The 25,294-nt window shown below is 49.4% G+C and overlaps 1 protein-coding gene across 1 annotated transcript in view; it reads right to left on the bottom strand.

The window, feature by feature from the left end:
* Positions 1–22,245, bottom strand: part of LOC144170591 (uncharacterized) — a 57,912-nt gene extending 35,667 nt beyond the window's left edge. The window contains exon 1 of the mRNA XM_077700483.1: positions 22,164–22,245. The gene's annotated coding sequence lies outside the window, so the exon portion shown is untranslated. The remainder of the gene's footprint in view (positions 1–22,163) is intronic.
* Positions 22,246–25,294: the final 3,049 nt, after the last annotated feature.

Genomic DNA, 25,294 nt, shown 5'->3' with positions numbered 1-25,294 from the left:
CGGGAGCTTGACAAATTCACTTCAGTGTCCCTTTAAGCCTAATCTACTTTCAAAACGCGCGGGCGCGCTGACATCTGGGTCCGTCGCTTCGGCGAGTTATACATGAGCCATTGCCGTTCTTGACTTGTGCCCGATTATATCTTTGTTCATCACTGCCAATATTTCACTTTAGTGTAGAGTTATAACAAGAGATCATATTGCAGTTTCCAACTCTGGGTTTTCTTTCGGTAAAACGTATGTATACACTGTACAATAAATCAATGGCTAATAAATTGACACCACAACCGAAACACGCCCTCTTGGGGTTCACTGATAAAAAGTTTTGGAGGGCTCCTGAAAAATTTGTGTTGACTCTGATATGCACTTGAACCTCGATTTAACGAAGCCACCGGGGGCCGGCAAATTGTTTCGTTAAATTGGGAACTTCGTAAAATCGAGATAACTACAAATTTCGTTCGAGAGAGCGACAAATTTATTGCCTCGTGAAAAAGCTTGTGATTTTCGCCTGCGCGCCCTTTGTGAGCAGCGTGAGCACACACTTCTCGTAGCTGACCAGTGAAGTCAGAGCGTCCTCGACACCCTCGTGGGCCCCAGCAAACCGCCTCAGAATGTCGATGGCGTCCATCACCTGGCTTGGTGTGGTCACGGGAGCTTCGACAGTGTGCGGATCATTCGCATCTTCAGACTCCTCGAGTCGTGCGCCGGAAACAAGCTGCACTGTCTTCTCTTCGTCGAGAACTACTCTTGTGTCAGTGTGCGCGTCTGCGTCGGCGTTCACGAAGTCGTCAAAGTTGTGATCTGCGGCCACCTCGTCACGGCAATGAAGCTCTTCCCAACAACTGGGCGATGCCTCTTCCTGCTCGTGTTGCGGGCTTAGGGAGCCCGCAACACGAGCTAACAGCACACTGCCAGCTCGTGTGCTTGCACTGCGCTGGCTTGCACTGCCTGGCTTGCACTGCCAGACATTCTAGATGCCATAAATTCGGAAAAACTCTTCTATGCATCTTTTTTCTCGGAATGCTTCGTTAAATCGGGTTCGGCGGTGAAGTTTGTTTTGTTATTTCGAGTTCGTAAAAGCATTAAGCCTATAGGCAACTTCGGGGGGAAACTGAATTTGTTCGTTAAATCGTGAAATTCGTAAAATCGGGTTTCGCAAAATCGAGTTTCTACTGTATTTTCCTGCAAACTAAAGCGCATTAAAGTGATTTTAATGAAAGATAAGTCAATTCTTAATAAGTCAAAGCTTAATCAATTTGCTCCGGAAGATCTGAATGGTTGTTGGGATTGTACTGACCTGCGCCTCATACACCGAAAATTTAGTATTTTGATGAGGGTAGTTGCATTGTTGGGGAATCTTTATGAATAATGTTCAGACAGAGTACCTCTTAGTAAGCATCAGGATAGAAAAATCAGAAGTACTGTCGGGGAACCCGAAAGCCACGCTGTACTTAAAATTAGCAAAATAACTGCATGATCGCAATTATTTCGACAAAATGGTCAGGGCGCATACAAACCTTTGATAAGTAGTTCTGGAAGCTGTGTCGAGTAATGAACAGTAGGCCGCCTATGTCACTAAGCATGCCATAAGATCAATGCTTATTTCCGGCGCTAACTCATGAGGCCCATTTGTGGTCTCTAGAACCACATCTGAAGAAAACCGGGGTCGGCCGAAAGAGTGATGGAAGGAAGGATGAGGAGTGTAACAATTATAATTTTCTATGCAAGACATTCAATGCCAAAGTTGTGATGACAGGCGGCGGGTGTGTTCATTGAAGTGAGAAACGGAATGAAACACGTAATCTCTGTGCCCCGAAAGGACCTCAGGGATCATGATCGTGCCATGAGAGAAACGACGGCGTGCCATGTCCTTATTCTCTACTCGCGCTCTCACGCCTCGTCCCGCACGGTGACGCCGATGATGACAGGGATGCTGTAATGTTACGTACGAAGAGACGCGTGCTCGCTCGTAGATAGGCAGGTATCATATTTTTAAATAAAATTTAGGCCCGTGAAAGTTGGTTACTGGACGAAGAGCTCCGAGTGACGATGAGGCCTCATCATCGCTCTCAATAAGCGTGTGTTTTAAAATACAGCAAGTGGTGGAAACCAGTAATTATGCCACTAGTTTCACGGTTTATTCCTTGTGCGCGAGAACTACGCTTTCAAATGCTCCCGTCGCCCCAATGACTCCGCGTGACAAATTATCGCAGCCAGCGAAGTTAATTTAGCCGTTTATGAGGGACCCGCCGCGGTGGCTCAGTGGCGAAGGCGTTGCGCTGCTGAGCACGAGGTCGCGGGTTCGATTCCCGGCCGCGGCGGCCGCTTTTCTGATGGAGGCGAAAAGCAAAAACGCCCGTGTGTACGAGATTTCGGCGCACGATAAAGATCCCCAGGTGGTCAAAATTAATCCGGAGCCCTCCACTACGGCGCGCCTCATCGCCTGCGTTGCGTCGGCGCGTTACAACCCTACAATCAATCAATCAACCGTTTATGAGGGACTTCATACGACGTGCCACCTAGCGATGATCCGCACAGTATTATTCGCGAAAAAATAAAATTGGTAAAAATATAAAATTGCTATGGTGAATTTTCCCGGTCAACCTAGAGAGAGAGAGAGAGAGATGGCTTTATTTGATTCCCAAGATGGGTTCTGAAGGGTAGACGACTTGGGTGGTCTCCGTCCCTCAGCCGTCAGCCAGAATTCCATGGATCTGCGTGGCTTCCTCGGCCATCAGACTGCTGCGAGTTTGCTCCTAGAGCAGTTTTTTTTTTAATTCATGGTGAATTTCTTATGTTTCATTGTTCAATCAATAATGGTTGTTAGCCACGCGCTTGCTTCCTTGTTTGCTTTGTCTAAAGGTACATGTTCTCATTCCATACACTCTATAATTGCCCTTTTTTACAGTGTGCCACAATTGTCTCGGGTGGGTCATTTTAAATGGGTTCGCAAAGGAAGTGGGCTATACCATCCTTAAGAATTGTTGCGGAGTTGTTCAACGCACATCCTCTGCTACTGTTTTACCATTGCCATGGAAAGGTGGGGCTAGCCAGGCTTTTTTTTTTCTACCTTCAAAAAAGCCTAAGGGGCTGCGGAGCGGAAACCGAGACATACGTAGCATGTGAAATGCAAGTGGCCACCAACAGCCAAGACGGCAGCGGTGATATTGCCGCCGCTTGAGCTGGCCAGCTGACGCTTCCATTCAGCTATAAACAAACACTTCTCTCTACCTTTCCAAGCTGTGTGTGGAGGCTGGAACAGGTGCCGCCGAGCATCGCACACCTGATACTCTAGAAAGGGACAACACGCAGCGGACAATGGGAATCGAATGGAGAGCCCGTGCAAACTTTCCGGAGGAGGCCGCTGCTGATAGCATTCTGCACTGTCCGAGAAACCGCAGCATACGCCACTCTGCTATCCAGGCGATTACTCGTCGAGCTCTGTGACTACTGATAAAGTGGGGAAGAAAGCGCTCTGGAATAAATGCACCAAGCAAAAACAGAAGTTCTAACAAATCAGCGAAGGATGAATCTCCTGAACACACGCGGATCGAGTGGAAAAGGTTTGTTGTGTGCACCGAGTTCTCTAACATCCGGGAAGAGTGGCATTTTTCGAAAAAAAGTTTCTTGGCGACAATGTTCTTTAATAGGTCATCGTGGTCCCCAACTGCGCGGGCTATAATAAGCTGTTTTTAATGAACTTTCGATACATATGGTAGCAGTTTCGCGCTGCCCGTCTTGTCGTTATTATTTACATTATAGGCCGTGGGACATGTTTTATGTAATGCAGCAGCACCGAAAAAAAATTGATGGGCGATTTGCAGTATGCTTTTAACTTTCGTGTTTTTTTCTTCCGTGATATTATTTTTGTTATATAAGCTCTGGAACACGTATTTAAAAAATATCGGCTAACGTCGGTATCGAGCCCGAGCCGTCCTTGCTTTTTTCACTTCGGTCCAATGGCGGCGACGACAAAAATGATAACGTTCGGTGCATTGATTCGAAACATGGTACCGACAAACTCTTCAGCGTCACTCATTCCTGCCAGGGCTGTTACATAACAACGTCGCGTATCGAAAAGTAAAACAAAAACGTTTTCAATTCATTTTACTGAGCCGCGTCGACCCTTGTTTTGAATTTACCTGGAATTAAGCTCATTATTTAAGCCATCTGTGGTGTACTGAACTTGAAACACTAATGATTTGCATACACCGAAAAAGCGAGCGACATATCATGAGGCGTCGTTAAAGGAATCATTGTCATCAACGATAAATAACGCTGCGCTCCGAGGTGTAACAAGAGGAAGAGATAATTCCAGAATGAAAGGGCCGGGAATGGTGAATGAATGTGAACCCCTTCCCTTATTTACTCTAGACATCGTTGCACTAGTGCGATAGTGGCCATTGGTACTGTTTGTATCTGAGAACAGCTAGCAACAACGACACTGCGATCCCTCTCTATCGTGACTAGTGTCAATAAATAAAGGCTTTAAGAGTATCGGCACTCTTTTCTCTCGTTGTTAAGTGCCGCCAGGATTTTGATTGGTCGGTCGGTACCACGTGATATTTTTTTGCATATGGGCGCAGCCATTTTGTTTCTGGGCGTCTCTCCTCTCTCTCTCTCTCTCTCTGCTGCGCGGACGCTAGAGCGGCCGGTCGCACTCCGCTCGTCACAACCGGCGGCGGTTTCGTTGGGAGAGATGGCAACACTGCAAGCCAGAAACAAAATTGCCCCCAGACGCTTCCGGGTGCACGAAGTGGCGGTACTCTTAAGCGTAGCTTATTTAGTGACGCTATAGTGACCAAAAGAGAGTAAGTTGTGTGCAGGCGGGGTTGACCGACCGCCCGCGACTTCGTTAACCACACACGAGGTATACACGTGGAGCTCGCATATGGAGAGCGGATGTGGCACATCACCTTTCGTATTTTTTTTTAATTTTAGTTCTGATTATATATCCACCGTTTTAAAAGGACGTAATGAACTCGCTTCATTTGCACTTGCTCACTTCATGCATTTCCCATTCCCACTCCTGATAATCTCCTGCACGTACTGTTGTCATTACCTTTTGCTTTCGGAGGAAGAGACGAAGGGCTCGCTCGGAGTATCATGGTACGACAACATTTTATTAACGCGAAACATTTTTACGCCATTCCTCCGGCTATGGCGTGTTGTGTGTGTGGATGCATGGATGCGTGCGTACTGTCGATCAATGACCTTGACCATCCAAACGCTTTCTTTTTTATGGCCTGAACGCTGGTAGGTCAGAGATCTGAACGCCGGAGGCCGAAACGCTGACGGACGGAAAAATTGCTCTCCGTCACTCCTGACTATTGAAAATGCAACTGGTGTGAATTGCTTTTTTATTTGCGCGAAAAATTGTCGCGCGAAGTGTTAAGCGAATAACTACTTCGAATTGTTTCACGACTGCATGGCTTAGCACTCGCACAGACTCTTGGCAATTTGACACGGCTTTATTCAATGCTAGCACATTGCGACAACGAAGCCTTGCGTATGGCTAGGCTTCGTGCTGGTGAGAATATAACCCGACGACCTAGAGTGTAAAGCCCACACTCCATTTGATACAACATACTGTAGTAAAAGCGGAATAAATCCGCTAGAAGTGGGGGAAAAGTAGCTGACCTTAGTCTTTTGCAACGCCTGCAACGAATGGCAATCAACGCGTGCTTGCAGCTGTTCAGGCTGCCTCATTCCCGCTGTCTTGCGTTGGTTGAAGTATGGCCGCATCCTGCTAAGCCATATTTTATTGGAAACGGATATATTGCCGGCAGCCGGCACTTTACCCGGTAGAGATATTTTGCCGGCACTGTCTTCTGATTGGCTGTTCAGGCTTACTTCATTGCGACCGGTATGCCTGCCTCTGCCCGGCGAGAAATCGGCCGTGGTTAGCGTGGCGCAGTGTTTGCGCCTCTGGTTTTTGATCGCGGAGTCGCCCGTTTGAACCTACGTTCTTCCTGATTTCATTTTCATTTTTTAAACTTTGTTCTCGTGATCTTCTTGGCCTTATTCAATGTGTTAATATTTCAGACACTCAGTTCTTTTTAGGCATTCTGTTTTTATTATTTATTCGAGACCTGCCTTTATGTGTTGGGTTAGGTTAGGTTAGGTTGGGGTAGTGCCTCCTTTACTAGCTAAGTGGGGTTGGGTTAGGTTGAGTTAGGTTAGGTTAGGTTAGATAGGATTTGTTAGGTCAGATGTTTGCTTAAAGGAGTACTGACACGAAATTTTTATGTCACGTTTTTTTCGCTGCTATGCATGCCTACCAGCCCACTAATCATAGAATGACAGATTAGACGGTCGAGCGCAGCGTAAACATTCATTTACTGCGTCGTTTATTCGTGCCAGTTTCGGTTTCGACAAAAAAACGCCGAGCGGCCGCCATGACAGCATGTATCACATGGCGTCACCATCCTTGCCGTATCGCTGCCTCTCTGGAAGCGCGCGCGAGCGAGCGCACGCGCGCGCCCAGACCGGCCGAGGTCTTCGCCGTCCCCACAGGCCCGGGCAGCATGACGTCAGTCCCAAAACCATGACGTGTACACACGCCCGAGCAGCGCGCGCCAACCACAGCCGGCGCGTCGGCTTCGTCACGGGAGCCCCGACGTCGGCAGTTTGGGGCACGTAGCAGATGATGTCACGTCGGCCCGCTCTGGGCTTTCTCGTGCGGACGAAGATTAAAATGGATTTTAAATATGTTTCGCTGAACGGTTGCTGTTGAAACTTGCTGGGAGATATCTCCTGATAAAAAGGAAGCGTTTTACATAGTTATCTCAGCTTTGAAATTTCGTGTCAGTACTCCTTTAAAATACATATGCGAATAAAGCATGCACGGGAAAAATTCACTTGCGCGGGAGATAGTAAAATGCTGACTGCATGCAAAAAAATGCCGGCAGGATGGTCACATAGTCGCGACCGGCCAAAGTAAGGGGGGGGGGGGGCAAAATTTAGTGTTATTTTTTGAACACATTAATTGTTAAATTAAATGCAATACAACCGGCACAATATCTGGTTCAGATAAGTTGCCGGCTGCCGGCCCAATATCAACAATCTGTTTTATTTCATTGCCTGACACGCGACACGAAAGGAAAAATTGAACCCCTAGGTCTATAAAAGCCCTAAAATTAAGCCCTGGTATATCGAGTATTAATTCTAGATGTGTGTATGAGCTTCTTCATCGTAAAGCACTAACTTCTGTTAAACCTTTATTCCAGTTCTGGCCAAGAAGGCAAAAAAAAAAAATACCCGGAGAATGCTTTCTTGCATGCTTCGAAGGCGAAAGCCTGACGATACTTACCAATGATTTCTTAATAGGTACGTGCAATTGCGTCTCTTTTTACGCTTTGGTTTCTTCGCTTTTGGCGCCAATTACTTGGACAGGCTCCTTTCTGCACACTGTGTTTTCGTCTCTTGCCTCTCTTTCGTCGCTTTCGTTTCTTCGTCTTTTGGGGCTCTTTTCTTCAAAAAGCAGACTTGCGCACACCACGGATTACCTAGAATCACGCTTTTGCGTGGTTGGTGCGTACCTGTTCTACTCATGTGCAATTGCGTTCATTTTTCGCGCAGCCCACACTATTCTATAACTTTTTTTTTTCATTTTTATTTTTCTCAGACACTGCCTAAGAGGGCACCGAGGCTAAGGCAAGAAATGCCTGACGGGGCCTCGGTGCCTTTACACGATTCAATACATACATTCAGAACATTGCTTTCAGAACATTCAGAACAATTTTTTTTTCTTTCTGCCACTTCCCATCCATAATCCAGTACAGTAAGCGCATTATGCCCTCAAAGCTCCCGATTCCGGGCCAATCGCCAAAGTGGGTATGTGCCACGAAGAAAGGAATAACAACAACGAAAACTTGTGTTCCCCCCGCTGCCAGCGTGCCGTAATAGCGCAGTGGTAACACTCGGCCCGCACTCTGGAGACATGTGTTCCAATACCGTGCGAATTCAAACGTGTTTTTTTTTTATTTACCCTTTACAGCCACCGCCATTATTCGTACAGGACAGCAACAACGATGACAGTTTTTGGCAGAATGGGGAACTAAGGCCTTAAACACCTTTGGGTAAAACATTACCATTTATGTTCCAGCTATCATTTTGCCCAGTCGAATGGTTTACTCAGCTGGTTAGAACCAAGTCTTCTCATAGATGCGAATCAATGCGCCTGAACCTAATCAGTGCGTCATAACTCCCCACCTCTGGTGTTTTTCAGTGATTTGCGGTACGCGCGAGTATTTCTTCTAAAGAGCACCATAGCGTGAAAAAGGGGGAGGATGGAGGGGGATGAATTGTAGAGATGACTGATACACAGAAAACCAAAACAAAGTTAGATAAGCAGAGATTGACACGAATGGGCTTCCATGCTAAAAAGACGCTGCACAAAGGCTTTTTGTTGCACCTTCGACAAAAAGTCTCAAGAGGGGATCCAGCTGCGTAAGTTCGCACACGCCTGTATGCACAATTACAACAGAGCTGCTTAAAGATAGCAGCTAGTCGAGTCCTCGGTTCGGTCTGCACTCGAGTGCGTCCACATGGGCAAGCTTTTATGACGACACGTTCATTGTTCGGTTGTCACCTGCGCTTCTCCGCCTTACATCCCGTATTGAGTAAATGTGCAATGGAAGACTGAGTCCATGCGGCTAATTTTCTTGCACTGTCCTACCGTTACTTGTGTAGAACTCGTCGGATATTGTCAGTAGCCACAACTTTCTCGCAATTACATTAACTCATTGAATAATAATTTAGCAATCAATAAATCAACCAAAGATATTTGGAAATAAAACAACACCAACCAAGCAATAAAATCAACCGATAGGAACTTCACGGGATGATGTAATTCGCCTTACCCTGTACGATCGCTCCTCAAACATACACACCGATTAACGCATTTTCACAGAGCTGGTTGACTAAGGCGCAGTAAAACGGGGATCGAAAGAAAAATTAAATCAATTAGAATAAGTCAATTATTAAAAAAAAATAAAGTAAACGAACAACCAAATTCCACCCAATATTTTAATTTTTATTAATAATTCAAGGGACACTGCACTGCGTAGCACCATGTGGAACATGCCTAAGCATTTTTTTTTTCATTTTGTTTCTGTTGCATTGCCATGTCACGTATTGCTGCGAATCATAGGCTTTAGCTTCGCAAACGCGCCTTGACCCCTATGGCTGGATTGCCGAAGCGAGTTTTACGTCCCTTAACTTTCCACATTTACGTACATATCAAGTTGCTGGTTATTTCGCGAACTAGCTTCCTCTCAATCAGAGCCACCTTCTGTCGCGATGATTCGTTTCCGTTTGTATTTCTGTTGAAATCCCAATCGCACCAGGCATGAAACCGCTGGGAAATAAACCTTTGGATCAGTGCGCCACATTCCTGCGTTTGATGGCGACATGTTCAAATGCGCGCTATGTATTTTTAGATCACTGGTAGCGTAACAATTTTTTTACAGCAGCTACCCTAAATGCTAGTTATGAATTTGGATCTTTGGTAATCTAGGGCAATTTATTCGCAGTCCCTACTGCAAATTGGAAGACAATATTTTTAAAATAACATTTAGTTAACGCTCAGCCAACCTATTAAAGCTGTAATCACGGGAACTTTGGTTTTGCATCATGATCATGATCATCATCATCATCATCATCATCATCATCCTATCTACGCCCACTGCAGTGCAAAGGCCTCTTCCATTAATCTCAAATTGCCCCGGTCCTGTGCTAACTGCGACCAATTTATCCCCGCAAACCTCTTGATCTCATCTGCCCATCTAACTTTCTGCCGCCCCCTGATACGCTTGCCTTCTCTGGGAATCCACTCTGTTACCCTTAATGACCAACGGTTATCTTGCCTTCGCACTACATGCCCTGCCCACGTCCATTTCTTCTTCTTAATTTCTACTAATATGTCCTTAACACGCGTTTGTTCCCGGACCCACTCCGCTCTCTTCTTGTCCCTTAATGTTACACCTATCACCTTCCGCTCATTGCCCGATGAGTCGTTCTCAATTTAAGTTGAACCCTCTTAGTGAGCCCCCACGTTTCTGCCCCGTAGGTGAGTACCGGTAAGATGCAGCAGTCATACACTTTCTTCTTCAGCGACAATGGTAGGCTGCTATTCATTATCTGAGAATGCCTGCCATATGCACCCCACCCCATTCTGATCCTTCTAATTATCTCTGCCTCATGGTTGGGATCTGGGGTCACAACTTGGCCTAAGTAGATATATTCGCTTACCACTTCCACTGCCTCGCCACCTATCTCAAACCGCCGTGCTGTCCCGATGTTATTGATCATTACTTTAGTTTTCTGCATATTAATTTTCAGGCCCACGGTTCTACTCTGTTCGTCCAGTGCGGAAAGCATGCTTTGCAATTCGTTCCCCGAGTTACTTAGCAAGGCAACGTCATCAGCAAATCTGAGGTTACTGAGGTATTCTTCATTAGCCCTTACTCCCACCTGTTCCCAATCCCATGTTCTGAATACTTCTTGTAAACATGCTGTGAATAACACTGTAGAGATTGTGTCTCCTTGTCTGACACCCTTCCTTATAGGTATTTTACTGCTCTCCTTATGGAGGATGATGGTAGCTGTGGACCCATTGTAGATATCCTCTAGTATTCTTACATAATGCTCGCCTACACCCTGGTTCCACAATGCCTGAATGACTGCTGTGGTTTCGACCGAGTCAAATGCTTTCTCATCATCTAAGAAGGCTATATATAGGGGTTCAGTATACTCAGCGCACTTCTCTATCACCTGATTGATCGTGTGAATATGGTCTATTGTTGAATAACCTTTACGGAACCCTGCTTGTTCTTTAGGTTGACTGAAATGTAAGGTTGCAGAAATTCTGTTAGCGATTACCTTGGTAAGTACCTTGTAGACGACTGACAGTAAGCTGATCGGCTTGTAATTTTTCCAGTCCTTCATGTCACCTTTTTTATGGATTAGGATGATGTTCGCGTTCTTCCAAGATTCCGGTACACTTGCGGTCATTATGCGTTGCGTATACAGGTTTGCCAGTTTTTCAAGTACAATTTCCCCGCCATCCTTCAAGAGGTCTGCTCTTATCTGATCCTCACCAGGTGCTTTGCCCTCTTTCATTTCGACCAAAGCCTTCCTTACTTCTTCTGTCGTTACTGGTGGTATGTCTATCTCCTCTGAACTACTTTCTCGTTCGGCATTATTCTGGATGTCCCGGCTACTCTACAGATCCCTATAGAACTCTTCGGCTACTGCGACTATTTTATCCCTATTTGCGATGACATTGCCTTGCTTGTCTTTAAGTGCATACATCTGATTTTTCCCCACGCCAAGACGCCTCTTCACTCCTTTCAGGCTACTTCCGTTCTTTACAGCGTATTCGATCCTCTCCATATTATACTTCCGTATGTCAGCTGTCTTACGCTTATTGATTAACTTTGAAAGCTCCGCTAGTTCTATTCTGTCAGCTGGGCTGGAGATTGTCATGGTTTGCCGTTTCTTAATTTGATCTTTCGCCTCCTGGGAAACTTTACCAGTATCCTGTCTAGCCATCGTGCCCTCGACTTCTACTGCACACTCCGTGATAATGCGTATGAGGTTGTTTTTTTTTTTTTTTTTTTTTTTTTTGCGATAGTATGCCCTTCGGCATAAAGTCTTATAGGTACAAGTTGGCACCCGTTTCCCGGAGGAAATCCAGAAGACAGCGGTGGTGGGGCCCCCACAGCCATCGGTGCAGATCAGGAGGTCTCCCAGGATGCAGGCCTGTGCCGCGAAGGTGTCTGGATCTCGCTGCACTAAGGGAAGGGCACGTCCATAGTAGGTGGTTGGTGTCGGCGTCTTCGGCAGGAACCGTACAGAAAGGGCAGGTGTTGGTAAACGGGGCATGGTATCGTGGTGGCCACGCCCGGGTTACCGCAGGAGATAGGGCCACCCCAACTCGAAGTCTACGCAGCAGGACCTCCTCCCAGCGAGCGAGCCCACTGGGAAGGTCTGTTCCACACGGTGGGATGAGAGCGCGTGTGGCGCGACGCAGATCTTCCTTTAGTTGGACAAATTTTTCATGTGGGTCCGTTGTCAGCAAGGGCAGCGGTCGTGGAACCGAGGAGAGGTGACAGGAAGTATCCGCCGCAATATGCGCGGTGATAGTATTACGCCGGATCCACGACAGTCGGAGAGGGCAGGGGTATGTGTCCAGCAGTTTATGAATCTCTCTTGAAACAGACGAGTTGGAGGATACACGGCGCAAATCCCGTATGGCCGCCGTTGAGTCCGTGTACATTTGTACAGTAAAACTTCCAGGGGCTTGAAGTGCTGGTAGTAGCGCTTGCAGTCCGTCCCGGATGGCTGTGAGCTCTGCTAGCATAGAAGGCCAAGTGCGAAGTGATTCATAAGCGCAGTTTTGGTTCGCTTCTGAATGAGAGGGACATTGGATCGCCGTAGTTAAAACGCCGTCTTGGGCCCCAGCGTCCACAAATGCCTCTACGACCTGGGGCTGGTTCGCAGCCGCTCGTACTGGTGCGCCCGCGGTCTGCACGTCTGCGTTCCCGGTCGACCGACTGTGGAGTCTAGTTAGCGGCCTGTTGTCGGTCACTTGATGATATAGCCAGGGCGGCCTAGTTACAGGGTGGGCTGGAAAGGCGGGTAGAGGACGGCCCATGTAAATTGCCAATGCCGCTGCCTCCGCAACAAAATTAAGTTTGTGCTGGCGGGCGGAGCGGCGCTGATGTACAAGCTCATCCAGGGTGTTCAGTTGAGCTTCTGCCTGAAGAGATGGTATGGGCGTCATTTGAGGGAGGCAGGTGATTGTCCGCATTGCAGCTCTATTAATTGATTCAAGTCGGGCCCACTCCGCTTGGGTCATATGCTGGAATTGAGCCTGATAGATAAGTCGAGGCTGAAGTATTGCCCGCACCAAGAGTCGGGCTATTTTGAAGCAGGAGCCCCCAGCCTTTTGTGACATGCGTCGGATAAGGTGTAGCATTTGACCTGCTTGTTGGCGGGCAGATCGAAGCCACAAGGCAGCTGACCCTGACGACGAAATTTCCAATCCCAGCACGCGAAGAGAGGTAGCAGTGCGCACAGGCTGGCCGGATAGTTGTAGCGCGATCGGGGATATCTCCAATCTACGACGGCCCCAAGCATTGGCAACGGATAGAAGGGCAGTCTTCTCGACTGAAAGCGAGAGCCCAGCGTATTCACACCACTTCTGTGTGTCGATTAAAGCTTGTTGCAAGCTCGCGGCTTGTTGAGACAGGTCTGGGTGGACAGTCCATACTGTAATATCGTCCGCGTACACCAAAAGGTGTATGTCTGGCATGGAGCCAAGATGCCAGGCAAGTGGCAGCATAACTACGTTAAATAGGAAGGGTGAAATCACTGATCCCTGAGGCACTCCACGGACGGGCATAAAATGGCCATAACTAGTTCCACCAATCCGTACTGAAAATGATCTTTTAGTCAAGAAGGTCCGGATAAAAGATCGGACCTTTTCCGGCACAAGCAAGCGTTGGAGAACTTCCAGGATAGCATTGTGGCTGACGTTGTCATATGCCTTGTGAATGTCCATGGCAAGCAACGTCCGCACTTTGCGAGACCGGCCGCCCAGTAGCACCATTGATGATAAATGCTCAAGTCCATCCTCTGTCCCCAGACGAGGTCTGAACCCAATCTGTGCCGGGTGGTACCACCGGTAAGTGTCCATCCACCACTGAAGTCGCGTAGCCAGCATTCGCTCCAACAGTTTCCACAAGGTGCACATTAATGCGATTGGGCGCAAATTGGGGAGATGCTCGGGTGGTTTGCCTGGCTTTGGTATAGCGACGATATCTGCCCGGAGCCATGACTCTGGTATTTGGCCCGAGAGCCACACCTCATTGATGGAATCGAGGAGACGGCTCAGGGCCGGATCGTCGAGGTTCTTATAAACCTCGTACGTAACGCCGTCTGGGCCGGGAGATGACCGAATTTTCGCCTGGTCTATCGCAGCCAGGAACTCTGCCATGGTGAAAGCCGATTGCATTCCACGGACCGCGGCATCAGAAGGAGAGGCTCCTACGTGGCTCGGTAGAGGAAACGGGCACGGGTTGCTAGCCGGGAGGATGTCAAATGCAGGGTACAAGGCGCGAACCACATCGATGGCAAACTGGTCCGGGTTCTTGCCTGATGCCAGGCATGCACTAGCTGCTGCATCCGGGGTGCGGTCGCCTGATTCCATTGCCCGAAAAGTGCGCCAAATAGACGATGTGGTGGACGAAGGGCCGAGCGACTCACACCAGCTAAGCCATCGTTGCCGCGAAAGACGTTTCTCGTGTCGTCTGGCCGCAGCGGTCAACCGTTGCAAACGCATTCGAGCCGGCGCACACGAGGGATCCCGCGAGGCAGCCACTTCAGCCTGTTTGCGCTGGGCCCACAGCTGCAAAAGTCGGAGGTCAGGCTTTGGCCGGGACTCCTCTACCCACGTCATCCGACTGGCACTGCTCAGAGCCTCTTTAATCACAGTGGTGGGGTCGGTGCTGGGGGCCGTCATGGTTGCGTTGATGTTGCACCGGAACTCATCCCAGTTCACTATAGTGTAGCTCCGCCGAAGCCGACGCGTCGAGTTCGGGGCAATGCCAAGCCTGATAGGGTGATGATCACTGCCCCAGCAGTCGGCCTCTCGCTGCCAAGATACCACTGCACTACCAAGCCACCAGGTTAAGTCGGGTGAGTAAGGCGGCATCCGGGGATGAGTGCATCGACGCGTAGGACATGATATATCATTTAGAAGTGCGAAGTGGGCATCGTTGAAATGTTCAAGTAACGTACATCCGCGTTCACTTGAGGTAGGGTATCCCCAATTGCAATGGGGCGCATTGAAGTCACCCGTTACGAGTATGGGACAGCCAGCGTTCGAACGGCGCAGAGATGTTAGCCACCCCAATCGCAGCCGGGGTGCACGTCCGCTGTGTGGTCGCACATAGCACGAGACAAGAATTATTGCACACCTGGGCAGTTGCACCTTTACCGCAACCACTTCCTGCCAAGCCGTACACCATGCTTCTAATGGAATTGGAGTTTGTGCATACGCCGTGTGCACATAAATTGCGGCTTTGCCTGGTGGAGACGTGGTGGAGCCACAGCGCCCATCAGGTATGGAAGGCGTAGCATAGGCTCTAAAATTGGGGAGGCGAGGTAACCCGTTTGTCTCTTGGAGCAGGAACGCCCAAGCTCGAAGTTTGCCTAGGCGGAGACGTTCACGAAGCTCACCCAACTTCGTTGTGAGCCCCCGGCAGTTCCACTGTACTACATATTGTGGGTCAGGCATAGTAATAAGAGGTCTAGCGAAGTTGGGCGGCTAACACAGACACCAAATTCTGTAGCTGCTGCACCACAAACTGAAGGAGCTCTTGCTGGGTGCGGATGGAAGGGACTGGCTTTTGCTGGTGCAGGCTCGGTTGTGAGAGACTGGGCTGACTCGATTGGCTTGGTTGTTCTGGCGGCTGACGCTGCGACCGACGAATTAGCCGAGCACGGCGCTGGCTGAGCTTGGTGACCTCAGCTTGCAGCACAGCCAACTGTTGGTCCACCTCTGCTAGCTCGTCTGTAACCGGAGATGCATTTCCAGTGAACTTGTGCTTATTCTGTCGGCGTGAGGAGCGACGGAGCACATCGCGGTACGAGGGCTGCATGTACTCTGCCGGCTCTGCAGCGACTTCCTCCATAGCGTCTTCGTTATCCTCCGCCAAACACTCGAAGCGATTGGACGTATGGATTGCCTTGGGCTCAGACCGGCGTCGCCACGCTCGTCGTTTAGCAAGTGCAGCTTTGCATTTCGTAGGACATTTCTTGTCCGTAATGTCATGGTCATCGCTACGACACAGACCGCATCGAAACGTGACCTTTGGCGGCGTGGCCGACGGGTTAGCTGGCGGTTCCGATTCAGAAGTAGCGAGTGGTTCTGGGGCAGAGGATGGGCACGAAGTGCTCATGTGCCCCTGACGAAAGCATCGGTAACAGTGCACCACTCCGGCCTTGAACAGGCGGGGCCGAAGTACGCAGCCATTGTACAAAAGTCGTTCTGGTGGCTCTAGTGGGCCACGCAGAGTAACCAGGCACGTGCGGCCAGAGCCCATGTAGCGGGCAAGAAGCACCTGGTGAGTGGCACACCGGAGGCTGGCACGAAGGACTTCGGGATCCTCGCCGGGATCTACCCCAGAAACGACATATCGCCGGATGTCACTTCCCGACAGCAGGTACACTTGTACAGTAAGCTGCTTTTCAGCCGCGAGTGGAATACGGTGTAGGGAGCATAGCCGCTGGACAGCCTCTAGAGACGGCACCCACACAGATATAGTGTTGGTGCGGCTGTGGTAGGCGTATCCAGTAAATCCAGAGGTTTGCAGGCAGCTGTCGAGAGTCTGTTGAAGTACCTTCGTTGGAAGAGACAGGATGTTGAAGCGCTCTCGAGGTTTGATGGCGACCTTGTACGTGGAGGAGCTGGCCGTCGCTGTAAAGCCCTGGGGAGCGGCGGTCGCTGCACGGGGTGGAGCGGCTGCCGGTGGTGAACTGCGCTCATCCGACCGCTGAAGTGGCTTGTTTGTATCCGAGGAACACGCCCGCTTGGCCGCAGGTGAAGTTGAGTCTTCAGTAGTGACTTGGGGTGCCCCCTGGTCAGACGGACGCTTAGATAAACTGGAGGGCTCAGCCGGAGGTAGCGGGAACGGTGGCGTTACCTCCATTGGTGGGAAATCCTCTAGCGTCGGGTGCGTAGTCGCTTCTGCAGCAGCAAGGGTCACCGCCAGTTGCGCTGACATCTGGGACATAGCTGAGCGGTGCCGTGCCCGCCAATTGGACTGCGATTGAGGTGCTAGGCCTAGCGGCCGGTGAGCGGGATCCGAAGCAGAGGACGTCCCCGAGGGGTCATCCTCTTGCTTGCCGACTGTCCGTGGAGGGGCCAGAGACGTTGCAGCGTGGATCAAAAGGCACAAGAGGGGATAAACCAGCTGGTAATTACGAATTCAGGCGAAAACAACGAGCATGGAAGAACGCAAAGAGACCGCTCCTTCTTCGTCGTCGTCCTGGCTTCCTGTGTCGTAAACTCTGCTTCGTCGGTAAGAGCTGAATATCGGTCGTTTTGCATATATGTGGGTGAATACCTATTCGTTCCACGTGACACCTTCCAGCTCGTTTTTCGCTATAATTCGGACTCAAATAAATGTTATTAAAGTACGATCACCTACAGATAAGGGTATATTTGGGCTGCAATCAGGGAACGTATGTCGTTTTGAGAGGGAGGTGCGTAATTTGTAGACAACAGCACGCCCCCTCTGGAACGCGCTCAGCACGCCCAAGATTTCACGTCCCTCTGGAGCGACAGTAACAACGTGCACGTTGAGCTAGTCGGTAAATTAACTCTGTCGAAAAAAAACTCGACTGAAGGAAACGAAGCAGCAAAAACACCAACAATACTACCGCGCGGGAAACGGGACAGCTAGCAGCCCTGCTTTTCAGATAGTTTCGCCTACTCTAGAGGCGCCTTTTTTTCACGCCAAGAGGCGTAGTCCCTGCAAGGTGAGGGGTACGTCCTAGGGGTGATCCTTTCGAAAAAGAAAAAACTGCGCTTCATACCCCCACCATAAGCTAACAGTTACGTGTGCTATATTTCCATTTGGCTACGCGTTCAAAAAAGGCCAGCTTGTTCGCTTCACGCGTCCAGAAAAACTATTATACCACGCTCCATTGGGCACACTTTCTTCGCAACGCCGACATGTCCGGTGAAGGGAAAGGTCACACGATGAAAGGAATGTCTATAGCAAAATCTGCATCATGGTTTCGTGTTCGTTATATGTTTTAAGCCAGTAAAAAAGCAAAAATTATTGGTGTTCGATCCCCGGGCGTATTATTCTAAAATCACGTGCATGGCCTTTCCCTTTTCATTCCTCCCGTAAACCAACTGCTTTTTGCGTTTACACTTTATACGCCTGTGATCTTTTCAAATGACATTATGGAGTGCAACAAGGGGGTACTTTATGGGGTGTAGGTCCTCAGAGATGCGCAGTGCAGCTAGCATATGGCCTGCTTGTTTCTTGTCTGTTCGGAGCAAGACCGTGGAAAGACAAAGACAAGGTCTCATGTAGGATGCACAGGGTAAAGTATTAGGTGTGGAGCTCCTTAGAACCGCACAACGTCCATCCGCGTCCATGCGCATAGCATTTACAATCTCAAAAAATCACACAGGCACCGGCAGGATTCGAGCCTGTGTCTGGTAGTCAAGGCAGAGTTAGTGTCAGTCGTCTTACCGATTGCGCTACGACCGTGAGTTAGTACCCGAGAGTCAAACTGCTTACTCCCTCGCCTGTAACGGTGCGGAGTACCTTAGGACCTCCCAATGTCCGTCCGCGTTCATCCGTGCGCACACCACCATCAAGCGAAAATCAAGCGAAATTCGATTTGAGCCGTGAGTTGCAGTTTCATTTAGGGAATAATTAAGGTGCAACTCACGGCTCAAATCGAATGACGGTCGGGGCGCTAATCGTATGTCACAAGGGGCGTAACGTGGATGTCATTTCGAGTGATTCCCCGTATTCTGCACCCTCGCCATCATGAATCCACGGAGTGGAGATGCTGCCTTTTTTTTTTGTCCTGCGCGGGACTTTCCATCCGGGTGGTAGCGGTCGTGCTTACGTGGAGAAAGGGGAGGAAACTTTATTTGGCATTAAAATAGACCTGGTTAGTGGGCGGGGTCCTCCGTCCAGCACTCCGTTGGTGCGGTCTGGCGCCTTCGCCCTTTCAGTTAGCCAAAGCTGCTTACTTAGGTCCGAGCTGGCCAGTTCACTCTTTCACTGTTCTTATCTACGATAAAGAATTTATGAAAGGTCTGGGTTTGACTTGTACGCCCAAACCATATGATACAGTGTAGCTGGATTGACGCAGAGCCGGCAAAGGGTGTTGTATATTGAGGAGTGAATATATTCACCCAAAATAACAACAACAACACCCCACTCGTCTTAACGCTATAGCGTTAAGCCGAGTGGGGTGTTACTTTGTTATTTTGTTACTTTTCAGCCAAGGGCAGGAAAGTGCGTCGTGTGAGCGTGTTGTGCAGGGCGATATCGTCGCATGCAATGAGTGCGTGTCTGGTCCTCTGGCCATGCTTCTGCGGTGCCCGGCGAGCAAGATCTCGGGCGTGAGCGTGAGCGGCTGCATTGCTGGGAAGGGGTCAGTGGGCAGGCGTCCAAACTATCTTTACTGTTCTTTGATAGTTTGTTTTTGGACAGGATTCATCGTGCTTGTTGCTTGGAAATTCTTCCGACTGTGTACTTTCGGCCCGGTGCTTGCGAGTCTGTAAAGATGACCTTAGCGTGAGTCTGGGCTATGGCTAGTGCGAGTGCCACTGCTTCCGCTTCGAGGATGGGAAACTGGATAAGGGTGGCACTTGTATTAAACCAGTGTGGGTGGCGGCAACCGCTGTCTTGGCGTTTGCACGTGTGTAGTCCGCTGCATCTATGAATACTGCTGCTTTTGAGTCACCGTACTGCCTTTCAAGGGTTTGTGCCCTGGTCGTTTTACTGCCTTCATGGTGCTCCGGGCTCATGTTTATCGGCTGTGAGGTAACCTTCACCATCGATCTTATTTCCAATGACACGTCTTCGGCAGTCTTCGTTTCCATTTTCATGAGTACTTGGCGTCCTGACGGCGTATTGCTTATTTGGGCTTTCTGGGCGTTCAGGTGCGCCTCTGTAAGCTCGTTTATGGTATTGTGCACTCCTGGCGCCACCAGCAGAGAAGTAGAAGCGCTTGCCGGAAATGCGAGGGCTTGTTTGTAGGCTTTGCGTATGATGGTGCCCATCTTCCGCCTTTCTGCCGCCAGGACGATGGTGTAGGGGCTTAAATGGGCTCCCGCTTCCAAGTCCTTCAGAGTCAGATAAGTTTGACTGAGGATCGTAATTCTGGTGTTTAATAAAAGAAGTCGGAGTCCGGCACTCATAGGTACACCTTTAGAGACCGCGAGTACAATATTACTTTTTTACGAGCATTTCAGGTTGTGAGGCTGCTGCACGCTGGATGTGGCTAGGAAAGAGTTCTCGAGGGACGTGATGGCTGGCGGCTAGGACGAACCTACCTCTTCGCCACCCGTCGCGTCTAAAGCAATTTTCGCGGATGTTTAAGAAATCCAAATGAGCTCCAGTGATGGAACGGCTGAGCGAGACCGGGGTCTTAATGCGCTCCCATTCGATCAAGGTGGCCACAAAGAAAAAATGGCGTAGCGCACGGGTGGCCATTGGGGTGGGGGGTGGGGGGGGGGGGGTCAAAGGTATAAGAAGTGGGAATCTAGAACACCGAGGCGGCAACAACGTTAAGACCCGGGCACTTGCAAGTAGCATCGCAAAGGCAAAGTGCCCGAAGAAGTGCTCGTTGCCCATTTTACCGAAATCCTACAAGAAGAATCACATTCCCCGAGATTCTACAATCCGCATTATCATTGTACGACCCAGAAATGGAGCCGACACCTTCCGTGTGCGAACTTTTAGAGCTGATACTGCCATAGTGCTCATCAACATAAACAAGCTAATATTCGGCGATAAAAACGTACGAAGTCGACAACTATGTGATTCTTAAAGAATATCTGCTGTGGGGAGTCATTCCCATCATCCTTGTGCTCATGCGAGAACTCATGACCGACCTGTGGACGCGCACCCAAGGGATCGCAATTGTGGGAGTGAGAATACTTGGCAAGAGCAAGACGGTGATCTTCAGTGGCGAAACGCTGTCCGCATGTTTATTACGGAGATGGAAAGGAAATTGTTTTTCTTCACAAACAAACCAAGCATGAAATGCAGGAGATGTATGAAACGTAGACATGAAACGTGAAATAGATGCATGAAACGTGAAATAGAAATAGAGATTGGGAGAGGGAGAGAAATAGAAATAGAGCGGGGGAAAGGGAGGGAGGGAAGAAGGGAGGAAGGGAGGGAGGGTTCTTCGTTGAGACCGAAGAGGTCCGCCCTGCAAAATGCTGGGCTTGCTACTTGAGATGGTGGGGAACATGTAACGAGGATTAAAGGCTAAAACGAATTGTAATAATGAAAATAAAGAAAAAAGAAAAACCATCAGACGAACAGCCGCACACATATCTACAGAAAAAAGTTAGTGAGAGAGGCAGTCACAAGCTGGCGTCTAGGTCAGTCTCGCTAAGGAAACGCACAAGAGCTTTAAAACCCCGCACCGCTCTGTCTTTGCTGTTCCAGGGGCCAAAAACGTCCTTTATGATTACACTTCTCGCCGTAGGGAACTTGGCCAGTGTCATGGAGGAAGCTGGCATGGTACCTATCACTGGTCATACAAAGCTAACGTGGGTAGGGCTGAACGCAATGAAACGAGGCACCTGCCCGGACCTCTCTCTCACCAAGAACATGAGGCACGCGGAGAGATGCGACACAGCGGAAGACTTGGGCAACGACCACTAATAGCAATCCCAACTATGTCTATACCACACCACTCAAAAAGAAAACCAGCGAAGCTATGGTTACCCACTGGAACACGTTCCGGGAGCCACTCACTCGACCTCAATGGCTTCCATCGAGCACATGACAAACATGACATGACAAACACGGCTTCCATCGAGTAACATGACAAACAACGTTCGCAAGAGCAACAGGAAATGAGTTGAGAGGATGTTGATGGAACCCAAAGTCGGCGCCCACCTTTTCCACCTCTCCGATGACCGAGCGAGCATGATAAAAGAACGGCAAAGGTACAAATACATCAAGTCGCTGAGGAAGAACATCGCTCAAATCACGGACCACGCGCATAGCCTGGTGAGGCAGAACTATAGTCGTGTAGTCGTTCATTGCACATAAGCAAGCTCGGCTTCACAGAGATAGAAAACTGTGCAGCAGCCTAATGCTGGAACTGATTATTAACCAGTTAAGGCCATAGTTTATAATAAAATCCACCCAGATTTTATCAATAAAGAGCGCAAGTTTCTTCAGCCCGTGATTGTATGTACTCTCAAGCAGGACAAAAGTGCCCTGTGTATAATGAACGACGATAAGCGCTGAAGAACGTATGTGACAGCAGCAAGAAAAAACACATGCACCTGTAGCCTCGCAATATGAAGGTATGATAGAGCCAGAGCGGCGAATATCGTTGGATCACAACAAACGACAACAGCAAAAACGTACCGTTAAACATGTGTTCAGTGAGGCGCAGCGGCGATGCATTACAGCGCAGCGGTGGGATTGCAAATGCAAGCCGCAAAAAAAGGGAGTCAGGAAGTTTTATGGGGCGAAGCACCTCGTATAACGATGAACGCTGTACAAGAACTTATCTCTTTTATGGCTCTTCGTTGAAAGTTACGAACACAGTGGAACTAAGATTAGGCCCCCTTACACTGAGTGAAGATAGATGACATGATTATCTGAACCCATTAACTTCGCGTATTGTAAACCGTCTTTTCCCTCTTCCAAATCTTTCCCTTGTGCATGCTGCCATACAATTTCGAATGTTAGAAAGAAATAATACTACACTATATGTACAACTAACGAAAACTAAATCTACTGCAAGGGTCCGTGACTAGCCTTCTCAAAAAGTTCGCAAAAGTTTTTGGGCCTAGTCACAGGGCAGCGGGGACAGAAGATCGTCAGCTGCCTCGAAGTTTGTGGAGGTTCTTCCGATGAAAGGGGGGCCTCTTAGTGGGTGTAAGGACGAAGCTGGGCTCTCAAAAAGGCCTTCGTCGACGTCTGACGCGATTATTTCGGTGTCGTGCCGAGTAGTCCTAATCGCTGTCTTAACGCCGGCCGAATTCGAATTAAGTTGCAACTGCTCCGCAACAGGCGTCCGCAGTTCAAGACCGTACTAACTGAGAGGCACAGAACGCCTCATTACGCACGCTACGTGCGTGCAGAAAATTACAACTTACTTTCCCGGCCGATCTGCCCGTGAAAGTTAATTAGAATTGGTATTGACCAGCGGCCATCTACACGAGGGAGAGGAGAAGGCGTGTCGCCGCACTTATGTTATGTTTGCCGTGGTTGCTCGGCTGCCACCAGTTTTTCTTAGCGTTTTTTCCGTTATATAGCCGTAGCAGAACCTGGCATGTTTTTGAGCCTTCGGTGCGGTTTACGTAGTCGTGCTGCCGTGGTCTTCGTCTCGCTCGCGCGGCTTGTGACAGGCAGCAATTCCCTCAAGGCAGTCTAGCGATTGTTGCTTAATGCGGGCGAGATTTTTCTGGGCACCTAAAAAAATATGAAACATAGGTGAGGAGTCTCGACACCACAGAAACTTTTGTTACCTGCGAGTAGAAGCGATTGGCCATGAGAAACTGCCTTAAGTATGCCTATGTATTTTGGCTCCATTTGACGACACAACGATGTCAACCGAAAACATGAGCCCATGCGTGTGCACATTGATAAAAATAAACTGATGTTGATCAACCTGGAACAAAGGTGGATTTTGTCTTCTCGTATCGTAGCACTTGTGGGAAACAATATTCCCCTGAAACGCCGCTCCCTACTAGATGCGTGAGTATGAGCGACTTTAATAAAGGCGTCACATTTTTAGCCCCTTCCGAGAGTTAAGCCTTCCTGGCGGCTTATCCTTATATGTGTGTACGCGTGGCGCAGCGGCAAACGTTGTCCATAAATCTTCACCTCGTATGCAATGGTCCCATTGTATGGCAAGATCTGCCGCAACGTTTTGGAGCGGCCGGCCCCTTGGAAAGCCCGCACGCTACCGAGCGATGCGCACCCGCTACCGACGTGCTCCCCCCGTCGGCAGCGCTGACGAAGACCCGCAAGGTTCGCGCGCTTCGGGCACCATAATGGGGCACTCGGCGATCCCAGGCCACGAGGCTCGGCTGAGCAAACATGGTCGCGATCTGCGGCGCTCCGCGGGCCCTCTTTAGCGGGTCCCCCTTACTGCCAAAGGCGGCAGCGTGTTGTGGGCCATGAGTGAAGGTTGGGAGCAGGAGGGCCGACAGCGCTTTGCGTGTGGTTCTGTGTGGCACATATTTGTGCTGGTATATTAATGACGTTTCGGCGCTAGACGTCGCTCTCCGAGCAGCAGCCGTGAGAAGGCACGACCGCTATGTGCTGCCCTGATGAGCGCCGCCGAGCGCCGAGATTAATAATCTGCCCGGCCTCGTGGCAAATGAAGGGAAGCCGATGAAGACTGGCACGACCGCGTTTATGGAGGCTTTGAGGGCTGGGAGTTTGTATTCGTTGCATGGACGCCCCCGGTGATGCGCTGTGTGCGGCGGTGTTGCGGTGCTCGCTCTTTACAAGCTTGCTTCAAGGAAGAGACGTAATGTTGCAGTGCGCTGAGCACTCGCTTGGATAGGTGTTCAACCACGGAATAAAAATGACTCGTCGCTCGCCTTATTCCGCACTTTTAATGTTCCTCTGTCTCACAAATAATGACAGTGTACAAAGATCAAAGCCATCCGAGGTAAAACGGCAGTAAGTTCTGATACATGCCGCTGAATACGCAGCAGGTAACGATTACTGCCACAGTCGAGTAATCAAACCGACATCCTCAAACAAGATATTAGGAAAGACGTACCACTCTGCTCCTCAACAGACTTCAAGAAACCACGGCTCAAATTGTTCGGATGCTGCGTAGGATAGCGAACAGGAGCATTGAATTGAAAGAAAACGACATTGTCCGTCTTGTTCAGGCCTTCGGCGTCAGAAGAATTTACGTGGCTCCCTATGCGGTTCTGGAGACATCGGAGCGCGAAAAGCTTGAGACGCAGTTCTTAGAAAGGCATACAAACGAGCCCTGGCACTTCCTACGACACGGCTTAGGACCTGCACAACACCATCGAGAAGTCGTAGAGGCCCAGCTAACGTCGCAGAATGTAAGACAGAACAAACCCAACGCGAAGGGAAACACTACGTAAGCTTGGGTACACGGCGCCGCATATCACGGAGAACGTAGTGGACATCCCGCCTGACATAAGGACCAGAATTCTTGTCCGACCGATATCCCGCAACATCATGAGGGAAGACGCGTAGCAAGAGCTACTGCGTTAGAAAAACACTATGGAGGCCAAGACCACGTGTATACAGACGCGGCGGAATACGCAAGGTACGGGGTAAGATCCGGTGGTCGTTACCTCCGAAACCGACATTATTTCAAGTCTGACGATTCAGTCGTCGAACACCCAGCAGGTTGAAGAGACGGCTATCGCTCTTGCCCTCTTCCGGACAAAGGCCAAAGTAATTATTACGGACAGTCAAGCCTCCTGCCGAGCATACCAAGCAGGTAGGATTTCGAGACACGCGCTTCGGGTTCTCCTCCAACGACCCCCACA

This window comes from Haemaphysalis longicornis, unplaced genomic scaffold (genome assembly GCF_048455015.1).
Source record: "Haemaphysalis longicornis isolate Haplotype H1 unplaced genomic scaffold, Haemaphysalis longicornis Haplotype H1 scaffold_1, whole genome shotgun sequence".
In the NCBI taxonomy this organism is placed as follows: domain Eukaryota; kingdom Metazoa; phylum Arthropoda; class Arachnida; order Ixodida; family Ixodidae; genus Haemaphysalis; species Haemaphysalis longicornis.
The sequence above is the reverse complement of the archived record's forward strand: the minus strand, read 5'-3'. Positions and strand labels throughout refer to the sequence as shown.